This window comes from Octopus sinensis, linkage group LG1 (genome assembly GCF_006345805.1).
Source record: "Octopus sinensis linkage group LG1, ASM634580v1, whole genome shotgun sequence".
Classification (NCBI taxonomy): domain Eukaryota; kingdom Metazoa; phylum Mollusca; class Cephalopoda; order Octopoda; family Octopodidae; genus Octopus; species Octopus sinensis.
This window is the reverse complement of record NC_042997.1, coordinates 102,542,581-102,559,786: the sequence shown is the minus strand read 5'-3', so window position 1 is coordinate 102,559,786 and position 17,206 is coordinate 102,542,581. Positions and strand designations below refer to the sequence as shown.

Below are 17,206 nucleotides of genomic sequence, written 5' to 3'. Positions count from 1 at the left end.
AATCTCTTTAGATAAGAAACTCTTTTGTTTCTTTACTGACAGTAACTGATGAAATTTACTTGCAAAAAAAAAAATGTTCCTGTCTACTAAGTATGTGAAAACAAACTGAAAGAAAGAAAAAAAAAGATTGCATCTAACACCTATTTAACCTTTTTTCTTTTATATCTCCATTGAAATACACTGCCTTTGTTTTAATTAATTTTGAAATTAATTAAGAATTTTATAAAGTAAGCTTGTCATTATTAAAGTGGTATTTAGAATATTAACATGAAATTTTGACAGGCTTCGACTTAGATCACTTTAAAATTTATATCACAGAACCAGAGATAGTTTCAGGTGCGTTGGAATAAAAAGAAAAGTTGAACTTCAGAGCATTAGATAAACCAATGACAGAGCCTCTACTGTCACTTGGCCTAATGGAAAAAAAAAACTTCCATCAAATCATCCCCTACTCTCTTAAAAAAGAGAGTCACGTCTGATAACAGTTGTCACATCACTAATGCTTTTGATCATAGGTGTCGACAATCAGGACTGATTTATGACTAAACAACAACAAACAGGAAATTAAAGAAATATTTCACCATTCAAAAAGTGTTAGTGCTTGTACAGGAAATGTTAGGAACACCCCCAACCCCTGCTGTCAAAATTGAAAAGTAAAGGACAGCAACAAGTATGTCAGTTGTAATGAATTAATTGGTGAACTAAAATTATACAATATTGATTGTGTTTATATATATATATATATATATATAGGTGCAGGAGTAGCTGTGAGGTAAGTAGCTTGCTTACCAACCACATGGTTCCGGGTTCATTCCCACTGCGTGGCACCTTGGGCAAGTGTCTTCTACTATAGCCTTGGGCCAACCAAAGCGATTTTAGTGGATTTGGTAGATGGAAACTGAAAGAAGCCCGTCATATATATATATATGTATGTGTATATATATATATATATATATATATATATATATATATATATATAGTATGTGTGTGTGTGTATATGTTTGTTTGTCTGTATTTGTCCCCCCAACATCGATTGACAACCGATGGTGGTGTGTTTACGGCCCCGTAACTTTGCGGTTCAACAAAAGAGACCGATAAAATAAGTACTAGGCTTCCAAAGAACAAGTCCTGGGGTCGATTTGCTCGACTAAAAGGCGGTGCTCCAGCATGGCCACAGTCAAATGACTGAAACAAATAAAAGAGAGTATATATATATATATTTGTAAAAAATGAAGTTCGAAAATGCTGCTATATTAGACAAATTTTTTATTTTTATATATACATTATTTATTTAACATGTTTCGGTTCTTGAAATGATGAACCTTATCAAAAAAAATTATATATAAAAAAGATAGTTCATGCTATCAAATATAAAAAATTCATATATAATATACAATAGAGTCAGACATCAAAAGTTCATATATAGTGAAGTGAGTTCATGCTATATGTTTAAAGAGTATGATGCAATGGTTCATAGTGGTGATGTGCAGTCAATATAAAAAATTGATGTTCTTGAAAGAGCGAGGGATTCATTTTAGATTTTACCTTGAGCAACTGTGATGACTTTTGGTCGGTGTCCGCTGGACAGTTCTGGCGAACCTTGTGAATTGTTTGGGTTTTATATCACCTGTTAGGTGGCCAGTACAGCGGAACGTGACGTCATCAACGTTTTGTTAGGTGGCTAGTCAAGCAGAACGGGACGTCATCAATATTCTGACCAATCCCGACCTATAGCTGTATTAGATCTGCCCCTTGTCTGTATCCTGTTAGGTGGCCAGTCCAGCGTAACAGGACGTCATCACTGTTTTGACCAATCCGAATCGGGTCTGAGCCTTAGCTGTATCGTATGTGGCCAGTCCATCAGGATTAGATCTGTTCGAAGAGATCTATTTATAAATTTTTTTCCCTTTTCCCTAAGACATATTTCCGTCAGTGTGAGTGACTGTTTATGGTAGCGGCCGTGGTGGAATTTTGCTTCTCCTTTTCGGAGGACCAATCTTTTGTTTTAATATTCCTGGCCCAGGGTGTTTAAACTTGGTCTAAATTTTTTGATGAAATACAGTTCTTTATTTTGGCGTTGCGTGAAGGTTGCGTTGTCACTGAATTTATAAAGCGGGTAAGTTGTAAATTTCGGATTTACATTTCCAGCACATCTATCTATGTGTCCGCTGACCGGTATTTTCCAGTATTCAGGGTTTCTAATTTGTGATTTATGCACCGCCATCCTGTTACGTAAGCTATTTTTGTATGGCCTATATACTGCCTATTGCAGCCTGCGCATGTTATGACGTAAATTAAGTTTTTGATGCGCAGGTGAAGTTTGCTCTAATGGTGAACTGGTGGCCTTGTTCTAGTATAAATTCTGAACCTTCTATCAAGATGACACAGATTCCGCAGTTGGGCCTTCCACATTTTCTAACTGCTGGTTTTGTGGTTGATGTTGAGTGCAGTTTAGCTTGGGTTAAAATCCTTTTCAAGGATTTTGGTTGCCGTTTACTTTTAACGATGGTGTGTGTTTCGAGGATCCGGTTCATCTTTGGGTCTCCCTTTAGTAGGGCTGTGCTTTGTAGTATGGTGCTGAAGGCCTCATTGTTGAGTGGGTTGTTTGTAGAGATGTAGGGAAGGGTTTTTAATTGTTCTTTCTTTTTTGGTTTTGTTTGTCTCAGGTCTTCTATACTTAATTTGAGTGCCCTTTGGATTGCACTGTCTATTAGGGGCTGTGGATAGTTTCTGTTTGTGAGTGTGGTTCTAAGTTCCTGGAGACGTGTGTGTCGGGTGTTTGTGTCTGATATTATGGTGCAGATCCTTCTAGCTAAACAAAAAGGGACATTTATTTTAGTGTGTCATGGGTGGCATGAATCAAAGGGTAGGTATTGTTTGGAGTCTGTCGGTTTATAGTAGATATCTGTCTCTATTTTTTTGCCGGTTTTCTTAATGAGGATGTCTAAAAATGGTAATTCGTTTTCGTTGTGATCCATCATAAATTGTATATTATCATTTATTCCATTTAATAGTATTTTACATTCCTCAAGTTTCTCTATACCTTTGTCCCAGATGATGAAACAGTCATCGAGGTATCTTTTCCAGTTGTTATGGATATAGGTGGCGAAGGTGTTTCCAAATTTCTCGAGTGTTATCTGGTAGAGTATTTTCTCGAGGTATCCCATCACTAGGTTGGCAAAAGATGGTGCAGTACGCGTGCCCATCACTGTTCCCGATCTTTGTCTGTAGAAATTATTGTCAAAAATAAAGTAATTGTTCTCTAAAATAAATCTAAGTCCTTCTATTATAAGGTCTTTGTTTATGTAGTTGGGAGTTCAAAGGGGTAGTTATTCAGCCAGAAGGTGATCGCTTCTATTCCTAGGTTGTGAGGGATGTTAGAATAAAGATTAACTACGTCGAATGATACTAGAAGGGTTTTCTCATTGACTGTTTTAGGGAGGTGGTTGAGCATATCTATATCGTCTCTTACGTAGCTTTTGATGTGTTTTAGGAAAGGTTTAAGAAGTGTGTCTAAGAAATTGCTGAGGCGGTGAGTCTCACATGCTGGCCCTGCTATTATCGGTCTAAGTTTAAGATCATTTGGTGAAGGGATTTTGATGAGTATATCAGTGGATGTTTTGCACATTTCTCTAATTATTTGGCTTTTGTGTACTTTAGGGATACCATAGAACAAACTCGATTTGCATTTGAAGTTAGTGATGTATTCATACTCCTTGTCCGTGAGTCCTTCTCGGTATGTGTTGATTAATGTCCTAAGGTTATGCATTATTTTTTGCTGATTATACTGTTGGGCCCTTTCATAATACGTTTCATCTCTTAATAGGGATAGCACTAAATTTTTATAATCGTTTGTATTCATTATTACTATCGCGTTGCCCTTATCTGCCTCCTTAATTGTTATTGCTTTGTCTTCTCTTAGTTTGATGAGGTCGTTCCATTCTCTTTTGTTGAAGTTAGGGCTGTATATTATATATATATATAGATAGATAGATAGATAGATAAGTATGCTAACCACTAGTTGAAATTGATACTCTTATTATTTAATTTCATATATCTGTGTTCTCTAGCCAGTTGATTCACTGCTGAATATCATTCATTTGAAGTTATTTTCTGGTTTAATGCGCTAGTACAAGGGCATGAGAATCGAAGTTTAAATACATGATATTGGAACTCTATTCATTCGTAAAATTATTGAATTGTTCATGTTAGGAATTGAATTAAGTGCTATGTTTATTTCTTTTCTAAGTTTATTTTTTTTCTAAGTAGAGAACACAGATTTAGTGGTAAGATGGGCTTGACGTCTATTTTTAGCATACAAGGGCTCCATATAGTTATCTCTCATATTGTTTATATATATAGTTCTATATATACAATATATTTACATTGGATGGATAGATGTCCTCACCTTGTTTGTTGTTATCACATTTCGGCTGATGTACTCTCCAGAATTTCGAAGCCAACCATTTACTGGGGTATTCTGTTCTCATTCCTAAGGTATTTTTTGCTAATGTTATTATTATTATTTATTGGGGTTAGTAGCCCGCGCTCTTAATCACTACACTATATACCCGTGGGCAATTATAGAGTGAATTTTAGGGTTTATAAACCTATTATTGTTGTATCTTTCCTTAATACCAGTTCCCATATTCTACTCATATCTGCACTAGGTCTGCTTAGGAGATTATTGTGTCCTAGCATATGTGCTGCCTCTTTTAGCTTCTGTATTTTCCACTGGTGTTCTCTGTCTATTATTTTAACTTCATCTCACAGGGGGAGGAGGTCTCTATTTTTCCATACATGATCAGCTATACCCAATTTATCAATATCTTCTCGTGTCATAGCTTTGCGATGTTCATCTACCCTTATTTTGAGGGGGCAGCATGTTTCGCCATTGTATAACCTACCACAACTGCATGGGATGGAGTACACACAGTCCTTGGTCATATTCTCTTCTATTGGTGGTTTTACTCAAAGGAGATATTTGCAAAGTGTTGTATCACTCTTGAATACCGTCCTGATGTCATATGGACTGCATATCTTTTGTATCTTTTCAGAGAAGCCTTTCACATAGGGTAGGCAGACTGTGGTCAGTTTATGGGTTTCATCCTCTCTCCTCTTTCTAATTGGAGTGGACATCATATTTTGGGGGTACTTATTGCTCAACAGATTTTTAACTGGCTTCTGTGCCGGTGGCACGTGAAAAAAACATTCGAGTGAGGTCATTGTCAGTGCTGCTGGACTGGCTCCTGTGCAGGTGGCACATAAAAAATACCATTTGAGCGTGGCTGTTACCAGTACCACCTGACTAGCCCTTGTACCGGTGGCACGTAAAAGCACCCATTAGACTCTTGGAGTGGTTGGCATTAGGAAAGGCATCCAGCTGTAGAAACTCTGCCAGATCAGATTAGAGCCTGGTGCAGCCATCTGGTTCACCAGGCCTCAGTCAAATCGTCCAACCCATGCTAGCATGCAAAGTAGACATTAAACGATGATGATGATGATGTAGCAATGTAGCATTGAAAGAGTGTTAATAAAAGAAAAAAGGGGGTGCTAGTTGAAAAAAGTTTGAGAAGCACTGAGCTCTTCCTTTTAGCATTGTTTAAAAATATATATCTCTAAAGGAAAATATTCTCAATAATTCCTTCACAAACACTTCTTTCTACACATAACAAACATTTACATCAAAGAGTCTTCTTCAGTGCTGCCCTGAGAATCTGGTTTGTCTCATACATTATTAACAGGTAATACTGCTTCAAAACATGTTATAAGCATTGTAATGATTCCCTAAGCGTGTGCTTTTTCAGTTTGTTTTTCTAAGTAAAGCAGTGATAAAACAAGTCATACATTTAACATGTGACATTTGTAGTTTGTTTTAGAAAAGGAAAATACAAAATCTTGACTGGAAGTTTGTTTTATAACTGACTATAAAGTAGAAAATATTAGAAATGACTATTTTAATTACTGGGCCATATTCCTTCTCTGAGACACAAATTACGTTTTTTATTTTCCAACTTATGATCATCTGCCTACTTGGGTCAGGCACAATGACAGACATGTCACATATGTTAATTATAGGATTTGTGCAGCAATGATCTATTATTTTGTTCTACACTGAAGCTAATAATAGCTGGAGTTGCTGCTCTTTGTAGAAAAAATATGGCCTTTAGGATTTACACCTTCACCCTTTGGCATTTAAACAGGCCATATCCAACCTAAATGCTCTATATGTTTTATGTTCAAATTGCCCAGATCTGGCCTTTCACACTTATCCTACAATGCCATTCCAAATATAAACAATCACATCATTCAAATCTCAAAGCTACAAGATAATATACAATTGATTCAAAACAATGTGAATAAATAAGCATTACATTTGACAGAAAAATCTAAATGTCAAGGGGTTAAAGAGCAAGTAGCAGAAAGATTTCTTGAGGGTTCTCAAACCCATACTTCCATACATTGAGGACACCTCAGATTTTCCACAATATCATTCAATCAAATCAACCTCAACACATGACTGGTACTTCATTTTATCTTGTGATAGCAAATCTCAATTCAGACAAGATATTTACTTATTTAATTCCTAGCATTATGAACCAATAAGAAATAATAAGGAGAAAAAAATGAAAATGAAAAAAGTATGAGACAGACTTCACCTCACAGGAATGGATTGAAAAGGGGCAGATGAATTACTAATAAAATTAAGATAATTTTGTGAGGTATACTTGCCATCTCAATATGGCTAACCACTAAGGGTGGGTGTTACTGTAGCTTGTAGCCCCAGGAGAACATCGTCTCCAGCTGGCTTTAGGCACACTTTCTGTGCCCTTATGGTATTTGCAAAGGGAGGTCATCCCTCCCTCGTCAACCTAAGTGATACGCACGGACTGCATTTTCTAGGAATTGACCTGTCCGCATACGACAATCACCAGTTTTCGATGAAGGGATGTCCCAATGCAAATACTTTTATCGTTTTTCCAGTAACTTTTCGTCACTGATCACCTTGTTCAGAGATTTATTATTAAGATAATTTTAAATTTGTCTTACACCAAAATGAAGAAAGAGGGGTGACATGATGCAAATTCTATTTTATTTTCTCATTTTTAAAGGTGAGAGGAGGGGAGTGCAAAATAAATATCATTAATGTTGTAGCAGAGGAACTGGTATTTGTCAGTCTGAGAACCACTGATCTAAATTATATCTAAAGTAGTATTCCAACTTTTGTTTTGTTTTTTTCTCCCTTCGTAAGTGAACCAACTATTTCTCTAATGGTCTAAAATATCTTCTTTATCAGTTGTAAATTGTCAATCTACTTTTTTGTTCTACTGCAAAGAAAAATATATTGTCAAGGTCAAGAAAATCATTAAGTACCTGACCTATTTAATACATCCATGGGAATACAATTGATTTCCTGTATATCAAAAAAAGTTAAAACACAAAATGAAGATATACAGCAATAACAAATGAATATAAGGAATCACTTCCTTATATGCTTAAATTCTATGGTGGCTTTTGGGATCATTCAGTATCTTGTTCTGATGAAACATTAAGTAACAATGAAAACCAGTTAGTGTGATGTAATGAGGCAGCAATGCTGCCTGCATAAATCCCTTCATGGGATCTATTTTCAAAGTGAAACTAAAAACATATGAATACCATCACCATTTATTTAATGTCCATGTTCCATGCAGGCATAAGTTGGGCAGTTTCACAAGGATCCGATGAGTTAAGGATCACATTGTATTCCAGTGTCTACTTTGGCATGGTTTCTATGGCTGGATGCCCTTCCTAATGCCAATCACTTTACAATATGTACAGGATACTGTTTTTTCATGCCACTAGTACTGTTAAGGTCACAATGTAGCTCACAAGTCAATTCCAGGAAAGAAGACTATTGCCTCTGTATATTAGATGAGGGTTAAGGTTTGAGGAAAGAGGTTGGAATAGAGCAGGTTCTTGTTGAAGAGGAGCCCTATATATTTATATATTGAATGAATATATTCTGTACATTTATTTATCAGTATTGATAAATGACTTGTGCCTAGGTATATGTTTGTTCACATTTTAACATAAGGTATATGTTTGTTTACATTTAATTCTGCTACTATAGTTCAGCATTTTATGAGAAAGAATTAAATTTATCTCAAATATTAAATAACAATGAAACTGATTGGGTCCATCCACATTTGAAGCTGTCAAAAAAGGCCTTCATGCACCCTAATACTACTACAAGACAAATTCAAACAGATATGACTTCACATAGTTATTTATCTATAACCCATGATACATTGATACTCCGCTAATTATAAAAACTTAAAATAGTTATGGTGGAAATTGAATGCAAATCCACAAACAGATGTTAGGAGGTTAATGCAACCTTCATGGCAGAGCTTTACAATGTTTGCACATGAGAAAAATACTTTATAAAGAAAATTTCTCATCGCATATTAATTAAGTCTTGCAAGCAATTAAATAGCCTATCAAGTCTCACCTGTAATGCTTCTAATTTTATGCAAAATTGTTACATCTTAAATACACTTTACAGCCAAATATTCATAGAAATTTATAAGATTTGATTTAATTTTTGCAATGCGCTAAGAGAATACTGGAAACATAGGAAATGTCTTAAAAATGACATTTACAGAACAGATATTGCAAATAATTTCATTAAATGTATAATCGCTGAAATGAAGTAGTTTAAATAAATAAATTTTCAAGAGATATGGTATTAATTCACCATAGAAATATAAGATTTGTTTCAGGTACATAAAATGAAAACCCAATTAGAAATTGAAACCAAATAAGACATCTCTTCAGGCAGGGGATACTCAAACTTGCCGGGAGTACAACAAAGAGGAAAAGTATACACATTAATAAAACTGTTTTTCAGATAAGAATTATTCACTAATTCTTCAAACTAACTTTATTCTACGAAGTAGACCAAGAACTTTATTACCTTACATATGAAGATTTAACCCTTAATAAATTAAAACCAAGAACTGCTGCTTCATTTCAATAGCAATGGGAATATTTATGTGAATCTAGATTCAGCTATCTTTTGTCAATCAAGACAAAATCTAGAAATTACCCCAATTCTATAGGCAGACCTGCAGATTGCAATCAGTAAAAAAGTTCCAGGATTTAATAAAGAAGTCATTGTGATTGATTAGTGTTTACAGTTTTTTTTTGTTTTGTTTAATTTTTTTTAATTGCTCAGTTAACATTTGCATTTTATGCACTCAATCAAAAGTATATCTTTTGAGTTTTTGTTCACCTACAGTACTGTATGTGGTTCAATTTTTTTTAAATAATTCGTTAAGTATTAGAAAATTTAGTTTATCATATCTAAATGTGGTATTGCTTTTGTACAAGGTGCAAAATTAATTCAAATATTTCCTAAAGGTGTTAGGTGTAGAAAAGGTTGGGAACCATGATCTTAGGGATATACATTTATAGAAATAGAATAACCTGTCTCATCAAGCTACTAGCTTGACATACAGTGAATTAAGAAACTTGAACTAGTTCTGAAAATGCAGTTTTAGTTACAGAAGTTAATTGTTTTAGTTATCAAGAAACCAACTTTAAATCCATCAGGTGTCAACTTTGAATTACTTCTCCCATAGGTCAATAAATTAAGTCCTAGCCAATATCCTGAGTCAACACAATCAATTATAATTCTCTCTTGGAATAATTTCTTAATTGGTTTTGTGTCAAATAGGAAATTACAGAAACCTTATTTTGTGATAAAAATAATCAAAATACATGCCTGGAGAGAACATTTCTTCTTCTGGCAGTACTTTACAACGATATAAGAACCCCAGTTTTTCAAATCAGCCTTTCAAAAAACTGCTAGTAAGGACACATAAAAAATACACACATGCAAAGAAAAAAAGAAACAAAACAATATATCTGGGACAGAATTTTTTTGTCTTGCTTGCTGGTAAATCATAAACAAAATGACCCTGTAAGCAGTACTTCTCTTGAAAAACCTTTTACAATCACTTCCAACTCCATTAGTCTCACTTCCACATTTAAATGATCACTAAGTGCAAAAATCACCCCAAGCCTTCCATTTTGTCATGTTTACTACATGACAAGATGGAAGGCCACCCAATTTTTGCTTGTTTGGTTTCTGGGTTTTTTTTTTTATTTTGTACACTAAAAATACATGTTGTCATTTCTAACAATCCACACTTTTATGTAGATGTTACCACCCTTCACTACTCTTTAATTTTCAATACACTGGCAACATTCATCTTATGCCAGATATACACTGAATCTACAGTGACCATGAAAACATACTTCAATGGGGCATCATTACAAATAGTTTCTTTCAAAATTGTGATTACATAGTCACAAGTACTATGCTTCAAAACCTCTGATAATCTCACATACACAAACATACATATGTGGTGGGTGGTCCATATCATTCGTCCTGGATCTGTCAGTAACCAGCTAAAGTCAAATAGTGACTGCTACAACACCCAGACAGAAACAGACTCATTTTGCAGATTGAATTATAGACATTAAAGCCTAAGGAACCAGCCCCAGTAGGAAAGGGTTTCTGAAAATGTTGTGCTTTCAGTTGACTGTCAGTATAATTACTGACAATCAACTAAAAGCACAACACTTTTAAAATATGGCTTCATGACTGATTGACATGTTGAATGAAAAGAACAATAATCCTTGAAAAAGGCATATACATCCATTCCCTATTTTTCTATTTTTAATTATATTGTTTACATAAACATACTTATTTATGAAATGTCATAACTTAGTACTGGCTCTGAATTCTACAGAAAATCTAGAGGTAAACTTAAAATATGTATATGCCATTTTGTAATCTGACAAGGATGACAACTAGCAACATTTTGAAGTCACTGTCACAATATTTTCCTTGTGTAAAAATTAACCCATGCTCTATCTTTAGGTATTGAATGGTTTTTCAGTTTATTTGTCTTTTGTGTATTTAAAAACATATATCAGTGCTGTATGCCATGAAAAAAGCAGCCAATACACACTGTAAAGTGGTTGGCATTAGGAAGGGCAATCAACCATAGAAACCATATCAAAGCAGACATTAGAGCATGATACAGTCACTGGACTCATAGGATCCTGTCAAACCATCCAACCCATGCCAGCATGTAACACAGGTATTAAATGGTATGTGCTTATATATATATATTATATATATATATATATATATGATAGATCGGTAGCCACTACACATTTTTTTTTCTCTCCTTGTTTCTTTCTGTGGAAGAGCGCAGGTTCGAAACATTAAAGACTTTTTCAATTCCCGAGCGTTATACTAATACATTTGTTTGTTGTCTACACCACCTGTCTTCGTCTTTTGTTTTTTTCCGTGAATTCTCCCCCTACATATATATATATATATATATATATATATATATATATATATATCATTATTTAATGTTTCTTTTTCATGTTGGCATGGGTTTGATGGTTTGACAGGAGTTGGAAAGCTAGAAGACTGCACCAGGCTTCACTGCTGTTTTGGCATGGTTTTTATGGCTGGATGCCCTTCCTAATGCCAACCACCTTACAGAGTGGACTGAGTGCTTTTTACATGGTATCAGCACTGGTGAGGTCTGTTGTGGCATGGTTTTTACAGCTGGATGCCTTTCCCAATGACAACCTCTTTACAGTGTGGACTGGATGCTTTTTTAGAGAAATTAAGAGAGAACCAAAACATCATCCCAAAGATTACATTTCTTCAGTAAAGCAGATATTCCAGCCCAAATCAATTTCTGGTCCTCTATTGGAAAGGCAAAAGCAAGATCCACAACAGAGTGCTCCTTTCATATATAAGATGGGGCTGCTACACACATAACATGCAAAATCCCATCCAAAAACAGATTATTTAACTACATAGCAATTATTCACCCACTAATACGTTTCAACTACTCACTCAAACTGTTTCTTCTCTCTCTCTCTCTCTTTCCCCTATCATTGTCACAACAGGCTCAGCTCCTCTAAACTCGCTATCTGAAAATCCTCACTACTTCTAATCCTCCCTGGAGTAGCTCAAATTAAGATTCTACTCTAGACATTTTATATCACAATTTGTAAACAATAACATCAATGGATTACAGATCTCCAAAAGTCCAATCTCTCATTCATTGGCTTTCTGACAGCAAGAGTTAACAAGGGTGTGTTTGTAACTTGACAAACTCTACATGAAGAATGGTTTACATCTTTCACTAATAAAAAAAAAAAGATATAAATGTATATATATGATAGGTTTCTGTATAGTTTCCATCTCCAAAATTCCAGCTGAAAAGCAAGATTGTGTGGCACTTTAGGTTAACCAATCCTTTTCTGAGCTGAAATCAGATGGTCAAAGTAAACTACAACTGCATCAGTCTCATCAGATTATAGAAAGTCTGCATAGGTTATAAGCAGTGCCTGTGCCATCTTCTGATAACACATTTAAAAATTGTTATCTATTAACTATTAGTGCAGATTTCTAACTGTGAAAGGTATCTGTGCAAGAGGTAAACCCAGCAAGACATGGGGCAAGGTGGTGAAGTATGATCTACGAATGTTGCGCCTTACAGAGGCAATGACTAGTGACCGAGACCTTTGGCAATATGTTGTGCTTGAGAAGACCCATCAAGCCAAGTGAAATCATAGTTGTGGCTGATGCCAGTCCAAAGTAACTAGCACCCATGCCGGTGGTACATAAAAAGCACTTTCAAGTATTGGGCCTCCCAGAGGCAACTAGCAACTATGCTGGTGGCATGTGGAAAGCACCTGCAAGTGTTGGGCCTCGCGGAGGCAATGTGGCCGATGCCGGTGTTGTGTAACTGGTACCCATGCCAGTGACACATAAAAAGAACCTTTTGAGTGTTGGACCTAACAGAGTCAGTGACAAATGACCAAGACCTCTGGCAATATGCCATGCTTGAGAAGACCCATCAAGCCAAGTGAAATTGTAATTGTGGTAGATACTGGTGTCACGCAACTGGCACCCATGCCGGTGACATGTAAAAGCACCTATTACACTCTTGAAGTGGTTGGCATTAGGAAGGGCACCCAGCCTTAGAAACCATACAAAACTAGACTGGAGTCTGGTGCAGCCCCTCAGCTTACCAGCCCTGATTATACCGTCCAACCCATGCCAGCATGGACAACAGACATTAAATCATGATGATATATATACATATCACTATCATTTATCATACTTTTCCATGCTTGTGTGGGTCAGATGGAGTTTACTGAGGTAGATTTTCTACAGCTGGATGCCATTCCTGTCACCAACACTTGAGTTTCCTATAAATGTGTGTGTGTGTCTGTGAACAACATATTTGTTGTGGATATTATGCATTGAATAAAGAATACTGTAAACTGGGTAACAAAAGATCTATGAAAAAACATAATCCAATTGATAAATGTGTACAGTATGATTATAACTAATTGAAATTAAAGCACAGCACTTCTGAGATATGTTTTATTGCTTATCTGCAATCTAGAGGCCAGCTTGATTATGATTCCATTCACATCTAGGATACTTTATCTCAGAACTTGAAAAGTATGTAATGTTACTGACACCCACCCACGATGAAATAAAGACGGTTAACATTGAGAGGATTAGAACTTAAGATCTAAAAAGCCATGACTAAATACTGCTCCAATGATTGTGCCAATCCACTATTACTTAGCAATATCCATTCACAATAAACCTGTATAAGAAACATATGTTATTATAATGATGTTACCAATATATGTAGTGGCACGTTTTTTTAGGTGCCAGATTTTATCTATAAAGCTACTGATTAAGTATTCATCTAACATTTCCCAAGAATACTGCTTTCTCTTTCTTAGCAATGCCATGTTTTTTTGTTTTTTTGGTTTTTTTTATCAATGCATTATAATGCATTATTGAATTACATACAGGTTATCTCCAACTTAGAATTTTAAAAAATCAAACAAGTCTTGGTGACAGATGTGGCTGACTGAAGGCCAATCTATTTGTCTTCAACATACAATCTTTAGGTTAATTACCTACACATACAAAAAAAAAAAGAAATTCTAAAATAAATTTTTTAAAATCTGTTTGTATATAAAATAATTTAGTGAAGTGATTAATTAAAACCAGAAAATACTTCCGATTCCAACAGTTGCTTTAAGGCTTTAGTGAGACCCACAATACAATACTGCTCTGCCCCTACGTCTTGAATGATGCAGGTGTTACCACATACACAGCCAACCAGTAAGCAGCCCCCCCCCCCCTAGCACAGTCACCTCATATCTTTGGAGTTAGCTGATTTCTTATACTGATCTCCTTCAGGAACTGGTGTTGTGCTTGCCTCCACACTAACCATTATTCCCAACCAATATTCCTAGAAAGTCATCCCCTCTGAAATTCCCTCCTTACCCCCACTGTTCTTCCCCACCACCACACATGCACAACTGTCCATTTGCAGTGGTTCAAGAATATCAATCAAACTGACCTATCTCACAGTCTACGAAGGTCATGGACATAGCCCCTTCCAATCCATTAAAACAAATTTAATAAGGAAATTTGTGCCACATCTAACTATATATAAATCAATTGACAATGCATATATGGATTCGTCTTTCTCTTTGCTTAGTCGTTTTTACCGAATTTTATTTGGCCTGATAAAGTTTATAAGTATTTTCTCCATTTCAGATAAGCATCCGACGGGTATTTTAGAGATTTATTAGCGTAGCAAGATTGTACTCAGTTATTTATTCAGTCAGTCACAATAGGTTATACTATACTGTATGATTGTATTAAGTTCCAGTAAAGATAATAAAATTAAAATAAAAAGTAAGCAAATCAATTTTTTTAAAGAATAATATAAATGTACGTTGATAATGTACCCTTTTAAAATTCTCAGGTATCTATCTATCAAACAAATGTCAAGTGTTTTAAAATTTGTTCACTGGACAAAACAGGTAGTGAGATAAATTTGATCGTTCCTCCCTAAGTCTAGAATAACAAAGTAATATTAATCATAATTTTCCAAAAAGCCTAACAATTTGCAAATGTTTAGCTCTAAGTTCAGAATATTTCCATTTCAATTACCAGCAGGTCATCTATTAGTTGATAGCAAGAAAAAGATTAACTGCGATATATGCATATTCACTCGGAAGGATTATAAATAAACCAATCAAAGAATGTTTCGCTTCACCTAAGTGTGTTTATGTAACTGTATTTCTTGAAAAGATCTTGTAGAAAAACATGGTACTAAGTGAAATTAAGTTATCTCATAAGGAATGTTTTCTTTAACTTGTACTAAGATATATAAATGTAATATCAATATCACTAAATTGCTTTTTATTACCCCCATCATTCATTAAATCATGCCCAAGAAATATTTATAGTAATAATACATGGAATGGAATCCTGTATCAATTTAAATTTCACCCCATCAATTGAACTGAAAGTGACAAACGGGATTTTAACAAAGACCCAAAAAGCGTAGCGAGAAGTTAACAATAGGACTGCTTAAAGATCTTTCTTAACGTTCAACTTTAAGAAAATTAAAGAATTTGGTTAAGAACTAGTTTCCTGGATTTAACACATAAGATGATGGGTGACGGTGCGGTTCCCTTTCGAGGAAAAAACTTTCTAAATTGTTTTGTTGTTATATCAACGAGTAGCGTTTAAAATTAACTGTTATATCGATTTCATCAGAATAAAGACGAATAAAAAAAAAGGAACGATGCATAAATGTATGCTTAAAGAAGTAAAGATATATGCCGACTTCTGTAAAAAGAATTTTTTTTAACTTTTAAGAACATTCCAAAACTTCGGTGAGTTTATATCGCGACAGATTCAATTACACTATTCACTAAATTTCGAGAAAAAGATAGTAAAATACCAAACCAAGAGAGGCGACAATCTTCGACTATAATTCTGAAATATTATTTTGTTTTTCTTCTAACTTTGAATTTACTTCAAACAAGACATATAACATCAATGAAAAAATTGAAAAGTGTGAAAACTAATTAGATGAAAGAACAAATCTGACGTGATCGTAACATCCTATCATCTAGTCTCTGATTAAAATAATTAAAAGAAAGAAAATTAGAGAATTAACTGAAAAGATTTATTACAGGTGTCAGTTTTTTAACAAGGTACTGCCGAAAAGACTAGTGATAACGACAAATCTGGAAATCTCATTTATTAAAATACAAAATATTGCATACCTTAGTAATAAGAGCTGCGTCTCGAAGTTAATTATAGTATTTAAATGTTCTCCGATCTGATAAACTGTCAAGAATTAATTCACAAGTAAGTGGCTGCTGATTATAATCTACCGGCAACTAGGAAAGCGTGATCAAACTCTTCTGATGACAATAAGCAAAGCCAAATGACAGTGTATACACAATATTGATGACGTCACTGGTTTTGCTGTTATTCATTGTCAATCACACGTGTTGAGTTTTTCCTTCCTGTCTTTATCTTCAACGATTTAGCGTTAAAGTACAAGCGAAAATATCATCGATCTAGCTGCGGAGATTGTTTTAAAGGAATTTAAAAGAAATCAAAACCAATTTAAATAACCGATTGGATTTTTTTATTTTTTTGCAATGTACTAAGAAACCTAAATTTAAAAGAAAACAACTAAATATTTATTTTGAATTCTAAAATGATATAAATTATGTTAACGAAAATGTACTTTCTTCTTCACAAAGAAAAAGCCCCAAATGTTTACATTTGTGTTGGCGATTTCACATTCTTAAACGTGGTCATTTCTGATTGGTTGACCCACACTGTAAAAATGTAAATTTAAATCGCATCCAAACATGATAAAGTAAGCATGCATTTAATTTTATCAGAAGGAATTAAAAACAATTTCATTTTCGTGTGAAATACGTGGAATGTTGACATTTCTAATTGTTTCTAAGGTTGTTGCTGTATGGCCCTAGGTCAGCCCTGGTCGAGCAAACCTGGCTACTATTTCTAGCAGGTTGAACGAAATCTCTCCCTCGCCAGGGAAGGAAAAATCTGGATGCCATCCAATCCATCTGCAACACGCCGATATTTGTATTTATCAAGGCGGCGAGCTGGCAGAAACGTTAGCACGCCGGGCGAAATGCGTAGCCGTATTTCGTCTACCGACACGTTCTGAGTTCAAATCCTGCCGAGGTCGACTTTGCCTTTCATCCTTTCGGGGTCGATTAAATAAGTACCAGTTACGCACTG

General features: G+C 34.9%; 1 protein-coding gene across 1 annotated transcript in view; it reads right to left on the bottom strand.

The window, feature by feature from the left end:
- The window catches only part of LOC115216368 (dnaJ homolog subfamily C member 10), a 48,557-nt gene extending 32,042 nt beyond the window's left edge, over positions 1–16,515 (bottom strand). The window contains exon 1 of the mRNA XM_029785638.2: positions 16,207–16,515. The gene's annotated coding sequence lies outside the window, so the exon portion shown is untranslated. The remainder of the gene's footprint in view (positions 1–16,206) is intronic.
- Positions 16,516–17,206: the final 691 nt, after the last annotated feature.